This window comes from Benincasa hispida, chromosome 3 (assembly GCF_027475165.1).
Source record: "Benincasa hispida cultivar pf3 chromosome 3, pf3_genome.v1.1, whole genome shotgun sequence".
NCBI lineage: Eukaryota > Viridiplantae > Streptophyta > Magnoliopsida > Cucurbitales > Cucurbitaceae > Benincasa > Benincasa hispida.
Window position 1 is genome coordinate 35,259,076 of NC_143480.1, and position 8,631 is coordinate 35,267,706.

General features: G+C 33.1%; 1 long non-coding RNA gene across 1 annotated transcript; it reads right to left on the minus strand.

Moving 5' to 3' along the window:
- Positions 1–1,906: 1,906 nt before the first annotated feature.
- Positions 1,907–6,745, minus strand: LOC150037221 (uncharacterized). Its single transcript, XR_016528181.1, has 3 exons — positions 6,256–6,745; positions 2,168–2,336; positions 1,907–2,076 (listed from the first exon to the last, which is right to left on the minus strand). It is a non-coding gene; the product is annotated as an uncharacterized LOC150037221 (long non-coding RNA).
- Between the last annotated feature and the right edge of the window lie 1,886 nt (positions 6,746–8,631).

The window sequence follows — 8,631 nt, forward strand, 5'->3', positions numbered from 1 at the left end:
TATAAGAAATAATAAAATTGTTAAAAATCTTTGAAGTATAATAAGATGTTAATGTCTATCAATAATAGACTACATAGAAATTTATCGAATAAAATTTTATTATATTTATAAAAAAAAATATCTCATTTTCTTTTATTAAAAATAATCCTAATAATATATTTATAAATTATAAAACTACTTTTAATTATCCACTTAATATTAAGTTTAATATAAATTATTACTAATTATTTTAAATAAAGAATTTGAATAGTTATTATTTCTTATTCTCATATAATAATATGATATATTATATTATTATATTCTTTAATTTAACAAAAATAACTAGGTTCATAACATGAAATACTATATATTTGTTAATGTTTCTATCTCTTTTTATATATATATATATATAATCTAAATAAATTGGAAATATAAAAATGTTATTTTCAGAATTTATAATATTTGGATTAAATTCGAAAACAATGTGAAAAAACAAGATTAAGAATGTATATAAAATATATATCTATTTAACTTAATGAACCTAAAAACATGAAACAGATTCTGAATTTTCAATTCAACGAGCCTTAAAAAGGGAAGAGAATCACGTGTACATAAAACAAAGATAAATTTAAAAATGAAAACCCCACTGAGTAATATAATTTAAATGCCAATTGCAGGATGTGTTAAATGAAGAAGAAAAATTTCAAATCAAAACCTCAATCATAGTCTTGGATGATGTGAATGCCATATGAGATGATTTAAAGCTGGTGAAACATAATTATAATAACTCAAAATTAATTTTATACTTAATTTTTTACATTTTTAAATATTATTTTTTATATCATTAAAATTTATTTTGAATAATTAAAAACCATATTTTATAATGATTTTAAAAATGATAAAAAAAATTTTAATTATTTTCAAAATAACCTACTCTTTAACGTTGTGTGAATGTCGAATGACTCGAATTTTGAAAACAAATGTAAATATAAATAAATTTTTTATAATATTCATAATGTTAACTACCAAAAATTTATTCAAACAAGCTAAAAAAAATAGGTATCTATCTGTAAAAATATGTAGCACTAATTAAGTTCAAAATTATACGAAATAATACATTTAGGCATGTTTGGTAGCCATTTTGTTTTTTGTTTTAGATTTTTGAAAATTAAACCTATTTTCTTCCCATTTCTCACAATAATTTGCATCTCTCTGAAGTACAATGATTGAATTCTTAGTCAAATTCCAAGAACAAAAATAAGTTTTTAAAAGCTATTTTTTTTAGTTTTCAGAATTTGGCTTGATTTTTTAAACCATTGATAAAAAGTAGATAACAAAAGAAGAAATTTGGAGGTGCACGTAGTGTTTATAGGCTTAATTTTCAAAAACAAAAACAAAAAACAAAATAGTTACAAAGCGAGATCTTAACAATTGAGTCTACAAATTTATTTAATTCAACAAATGGGTTAGAATACTGACTAGTTTTTTCTGTGGTTAAAAAGTATATGAATTTAACTAAACGAAATATATGATATCTTCCTATAGAATTGCTTAAATTTACCATCATACGATAGATTGATCTCTCAAATGAGCTAAAAAGACTCGAATTTAAAGAGAGGAATATATGAATAAATTGAGATCATATTGGAACAAGAAAGTTCCTAAAGATGTAAAAAAATATTGGGCGGTGGAATTTGTCGCCTGATTCTAGACAAAATAATTTTTGTTCCTACCAAAAGTGTAGTAGTGGTAGCAGGGTCAAACACAAAGAACCGAAGAGTTCCAACTTAAATGGGTTGTGAAAGATTTTAATCTCAAATAGCTCAACGACTAGTTTTTATTTTCAAACAAACTTCATAACAGATTTATAATCACATATATATAGGTTACATTCATTTCGAATTCATTAATTTACATTCTGTCTTGTACAAGATCTGTAAAAGGAAAACAAAAACTTATCTCTGAAAGTCTTCAATAAATCATCTTCCCTTTCTGTGGATGTAGGCATCATTTAGTCGAACCACGTACATGCTTTTGTTGCTCTTCTCTTCCTCTTCCTCTTCTTCAATTTGCATGCTTGATTCTCTTCTTTATTCACTATGAAATTGGGCAAGAACAAAGAAGCTTAGAGAGAGTCGTGAGTTTTTTAGAAATTCTGCTCAGAGAGAGAGAAAGGATTTTCGTTTACCAAATGATTTTGGTCGGCCCCCATTGAACTCCCTCAGATAATTGATAATGGATCTTTCCACGTGCTGTTGAGATAGCTGAGAGGCGTGGCTCATTGTGAGTCTTTCATTCTACCTACCCTCTCACTTAGACTGAACTCCTCGGCATGTGGGCTTGAAATAAGAAGCAGCCTAATAATTTGGTATCAGATAAAAAAAACACTTAAAGATTTCAGTTCTTAAACTATCAAGATTCAAAGATTCACACTAAAATGGCAGTAACAAGATATGAGGTGGAGAAGTTCGATGGTAAAGGAGATTTTGGTCCTTGGAAGGCTAAAATCAGAGTCATTCTCAATCAACAAAAGGCTCACAAGGCTCTTCTTGATCCATCATCTCTCCTCAACACTATACAGCTCAAGAAAAGGAAGACGGGGAGTTGGCAGCTTATGGTATGTTAGTCCTAAATCTTACTGGTAATGTTTTAATGCAAGTCATTGATCAAGAGACAAGCTATAGGATTTGGACAAACTTGGAAGACTTATATGCCACTAGAGATCTTCTTAATAAAATGTACCTTAGGGAGAAATTTTTCACCATTAAAATGGATTCATCAAAGTCACTTTCTGATAATCTAGACGAGTTCAGAAAGATTGGTGCTGAATTTAAGAATCTTGAAGAGAAAATAGGAGATGAGAATAAAGTATATGTACTTCTAAATTCCCCACCAGAATCCTATAAGTAAATAAAAAATGCATTGAAGTATGGAAGGGACAGTATATCACCTGATGCAATAATATCTTCCCTAAGAACAAGGGAATTTGAGTTGCAAGTAGTTAAGAAGGAACAACCAAATGGAGAAGGGCTGTTTGTGAAAGGAAACTTCAAACCAAATCAATCAAAGGATAAAAAACAGCAGCATACAGAGGAAAACAGAAAATAAAATGCTAATATTGTAAAAAGAAGGGGCATTTGATTAAAGATTTCTTCATCCTCAAAAGGAAAAATCAAGAGAAAGAAAAAGAGTCCAAAAGCAATCAGCCTGAAGCCTTAGTAGTAGAAAGCTCTTACATCTACTCTGATGCTCTAGCCTCAACTCTTGACAAGGTCACCTATGTTAACCCCCTTGGGAAACATGATTGGGTCATGGATTCCGGAAGCACCTACCATATGACACCTATGAAACCCTAGTTTAACACCTACAAGGAAATTGATGGAGAAATGGTTTACATAGGGAACAACCAAGATTGTAAAATTGAAGGCATTGGGTCAGTGTCTATGAAACTCAAAGATGGGACTATCAAACTACATAGAAATGTGAGACATGCCCAACTTCTTAAGAGAAACCTAATCTCCCTTGGAATGCTAGATGCTGTTGGGTGCGAATACAGGGGTAAGGGTGGAACTCTTGAGGTTCTAAAAGACTCTAAGATGGTTATTGTTGTAGAGAAAGTTAATGACTTGTTTATGGTCAGAGGTATTGAAATGATGTCAGGCAAATGAGATGATAGAAGTTGATGTATGACACAAAAGGTTGTTTCACATAAGTGCTAAGGGGCTTGTCTAAATAGGGAATTGTACCCAAAGGAATTTCAGACAAGCTAACCTTTTATAAACATTGTGTTTTGGGAAAAGCAACTAGACATAGCTTTACCAAAGCACACCATTCAACAAGGGCAATTCTTGACTACATCCATTTAGAGCTTTGGGGTCCAGCTCAAACACCTAGCCTAAGTGGCTCGAGTTATTTACTTTCTTTTATAGATGATTCTCAAGGAAAAGATGGGTTTTCTTTCTTACATTAAAAGACCAAGTGTTTGATAAATTTAAAGAATGGAAACTCATGATTGAGAAGCAAACTTCTAAGGAAACTAAATACCTAAGAACAGATAATGGGTTAGAGTTTTTTAGTGAAGAATTCAATAAATTTTATATGGAATCAGGCATAACCAGACATAGGACAGTTGACACACATCCCAACAGAATGGGGTAGCTCAGAAGCTTAATAGGACCATTATGGAAAGGGTCAGATGTTTAGTTTCAGATGCTATACACAGTGAAAAATATTGGCTGAAGCTGCAAGCTATGTTGTATACACCTTATATAAGTGCCCACATACATCCCTAAACTTTATAACTCTTGAAGAAAAATAGACAAAACATCCTCCTAACTTAAACAACCTAAGGGTATCCAGATGTGTTGGTTACATACATCAAAATCAGGGAAAACTAAAGTCTAGGGTTGTGAAATGTATGTTTGTTGGGTTACTGAAGGTGTAAAGAGCTTTAAAATGTGGAACTCTGTTGAGAAAAGATTTGTAATCAGTAGAGATATTACCTTCAGAGAAAGGGAAATGTTCATCCAAAAGGAGAAGATTACAATTGAGATACCTAAAAGTCCTACTACTAGGATTGAGGTGGAGGCTTCTAAAGATAAGTTTACAGATCATGGCTCTTCCAATGATTCAGAAGAAGAGGACACTATAGAACAGTTGGTAGAAACCACTGAAACTCAACCTAACTTGAGTCAATACTCTCTAGCAAGGGATAGGCAAAGAAGAGTGATTGTTCCACCAGCTAGGTACAATGAAAAAAAAAAAAACTATATGAACCTAGTGTTAAAATGCAACTATAGCTTCAAATGACCAGGAACCAGCTAACTTTGAAGAGGCAGTAGGCTACCCTGATGCTAGGAACTAGATTGAAGTTATGTGTGAAAAATGCAATCACTAAGTATTAATGACACATGGACTCTAGCTCCTCTTCCTAAAGGATGGAAGACAATAGCATCTAAGTGGATTACAAACTAAAGGAGGGCACTTCTAAAGATGAAAAGCCAAGATACAAGGCAAGATTAGTGGCCCAAGGTTTCACACAAAAGGAAGACATTGACTATTCTGAAATTTTTTCACCAGTAGTTAAGCAAACATCTATCAGACTCTTGCTATCCCTAGTTGCTCAATACAATCTTAAATTAGATCAACTAGATGTTAAAACAACATTCTCATGGTCACTTAGATGAGGTCATCTACATGGTTCAACCAAAGAGTTTTGTAGAAAAGGGTAAAAAGGACCTCTACTGTTTTCTAAATAAGTCCATTTATGATTTTAAACAGTCTCTTAGATGTTGGTACAGAAGATTCAATGACTACATTGAGAGTATTGGGTTTCAGAAAAGCACATATGACATTTGCACCTATGTGAACTCAACTATCTATAAGAACAAGGTGTACTTACTTCTCTATGTGGATGATATGTTGCTAGATGAGACTTCTAAAAAAGATTTAAATCATGTAAAAAATCTCATAAAGAGAGAATTTGACATGAAAGATATGGGTCAGTCTAAGAAGATCATTGGGATTGAAATTGACAGAGACAAGGGATCCTCTACTCTAAGTATTAGTCAAACCAATTACTGTGAGAAAATCATCAGAAGATTCAATATGTCTAATGCTAAACCTGTAACTATACCCACTGCTCAACATTTCAAGCTATCCTAAGCAAATTCACCTATGGAAACTGACTTGGAACACCTAAATCAGATGCAAGTGGTTCCTTATAGTCAGGCAGTAGGAAGCTTGATGTACCTCATGATCTTTACTAGGCCTGATTTATCCTATTGTGCAAGTCTAGTGAGTAGATTCATGTGAAACCCTGAGAGAAGGCATTGGGAAGCTACCAAATGGATTCTTAGATATCTAATTTGGTCTAAGCAATCTAAACTAATCTACCAGAGTGTTAAAGAGACAGATCTAGAATTTTTTGGGTTTATGGACTCAAATTTCGTAGGGGATCAAGATAAAAGAAGGTCTCTGACAGGGTATCTCTTTCTATATGGACTTAATGTACTAAGCTGAAAGACTAATCTACAATCAATAACAACCCTATCTAATGGCACTTTCAGAAGCAATAAAAGAGTCATTGTGGTTAAAGGGCTTGATGGAAGACTTTAGCAAACAAACAGTAGTTAAGATCTACTATGATAACCAAAGTGTTATCCAGCTTTCCAAAAACCCACAATACCATTCTAGGACAAAACATATTGACATAAAATATCACTTTGTAAGAGACAGAATAGAATAAGGTCAAATCGAAGTTCTAAAAGTACATACCTCGGAGAACACAGCGGATATGCTTACCAAGCTTGTCTCAAAGCTCAAGCTCATCAAGTGCCTTGATTAGATTGGCTTCGTGTTACCTGAAAAGGGATGATCGGTGGTCAAAATCGGAAGGGAGAATATTTCAAAGTTGAGATTAAGGTGGAGATTTTAAAGATTTTAATCTCAAATAACTCAACGACTAGTTTTTATTTTCAAACAGACTACATAACAGATTTGTAATCACATATATATAGGTTACATTCATTTCGAATTCATTAATTTACATTTTGTCTTGTACAAGATCTGTAAAAGGAAAACAAAAACTTATCTATGAAAGTCTTCAATAAATCATCTTCCCTTCTCATAGATGTAGGCATCATTTAGTCGAACCACGTACATGCTTTTGTTGCTCTTCTCTTCCTCTTTCTCTTCTTCAATTTGCATGCTTGATTCTCTTATTTATTCACTGTGAAATTAGGCAAGAACAAAGAAGCTTAGAGAGATTCGAGAGTTTTTCAGAAATTCTGCTTAGAGAAAGAGAAAGAATTTTCGTTTATCAAATGATTTTGGTCGACCTCCATTGAACTCCCTCAGATAATTGATAGTGGATCTTTCCACGTGCTGTGGAGATAGCTGAGAGACGTGGCTCATTATGAGTCTTTCATTCTACCTACCCTCTCACTTGGACTGAACTCCTCAGCATCGTGGGCCTGGAATAAGAAACAGCCCAATAGTTTGCAATCCTAAGTAACCGAAATGGGGAAAAAGTCTTGTATAATTTCAATGAAGTCTTGTATAATTTCAAATCAAAACCTCAATAATAGTGTTCGATGATGTTGTCGTGTGGATGATTTAAAGTTGGTTAAATTATGAAACATAATTATAATATCTCAAAATTAATTTTATACTTAATTTTTTACATTTTTAAATATAATTTTTATTTCATTAAAATTTATTTTAAAGCATTAAAATCATGTTTTGTAATGATTTTAAAAATTATAATTTCTTTTTTAACTATTTTCAAAATTACTCTCAAACATACTGTTTGCACGAGATTTCAAGAAAAAATTATTTCGTGGAACTTGAACTTTTTATTTGTATTAATTTATTGGAAAGTGAGTACAATCTCTAATACATAATGTTTTGATGCTTTCAAAATAAACCATAGTCTTTAAGCTAGTTGATCTTCTTGAATGATCGACCTTTGGGCTTGTTGATCTTCTTGGATGAACAGCCTTTTGGCTTGATGATCTTCTTAGATGATCGGTCTTTGGGCTTGTTGATCTTTTTGGATGAACGACCTTTGGGCTTGTTGATCTTCTTGGATGATTGACCTTTGGGCTTGATGATCTTCTTGGATTATCGGCCTTTGGGCTTGTTGATCTTCTTGGATGATCAGCCTTTGGGCTTGATGATCTTCTTGGAGGATTAGTGTTTGTACGAGGCTTCCGGAGAAACTTGTTTCGTGGAGTTGAACTTGAGTTGGTATTGATGTTGATGTTGATTTGATGTGATGTGGTTCGATCTCTAGTACTTGATCCTCTAATTCTCTCTCAGTCAAATGTGTACGCTTGATTTGAAGAGAGAAGCACATGATGATCTTGAAGTTGAAGTCTTGGAAGAATGCTTTTGTCTCTGAAGGACTTCAGTCTTCAGGTGTAGTCAGCTTTAGGAGTTAGGGAGTCCTCTTGTTGTTGGGAGAATTCTCCTTAGGCTCTCTGGAATGTAGAATTCCTGACCTCTCCAAATGAGAAGAGCCTCTCTATTTATAGAGTTCACAGATGGGCTTGGGCTTTGCCCTTGGGTTTGAAGAGAATGAATCTTTAGCTTGTAGGTTGTGAAGATACGATCAGTTTGTTGAAATCTTCTAATCTTTAAAGCTTCAAACAGTTTATATCTTCAGTTCTTCAAAATTTGAGAACTTCAGTCTTCGAAGCTTGAGAAGCTTCGGTCTTCAGCACTTAAGAGCTCGAGTTTTGGATCTTGGGAGCTTAAATCTTTAGAGCTTTAATGTCTTCTGACCTTCAGAGCTTTAGTATCTTCTGATCTTTAGAGCTTTGCTATGTCTTCTGATCTTCAGAGCTTTAGTGTCTTCTATTCTTTAGAGGTTTGATATGTTTTCTGATCTTTAGAGCTTTGGTGACTTCTAATCTTCAAAGCTTTGGAGGAGTTATATTCTTCAGATCCTTGGAGCTTTAGACTTTAGATCTTTAGAAAGCTTTTGCCTTCAATTCTTTCAACCTCCCCCTAAATGAAGAGGTAAGGCCTCTATTTATAGAGATTTCTCATAGGCTTTGCATGGGCTTGGGCCCAATTACTTTATTGAGATTGAGCTTAAGCTTCAATTTGGCCATAAATTTCACTATGGGCTTGAATTGGGTTGGGCCT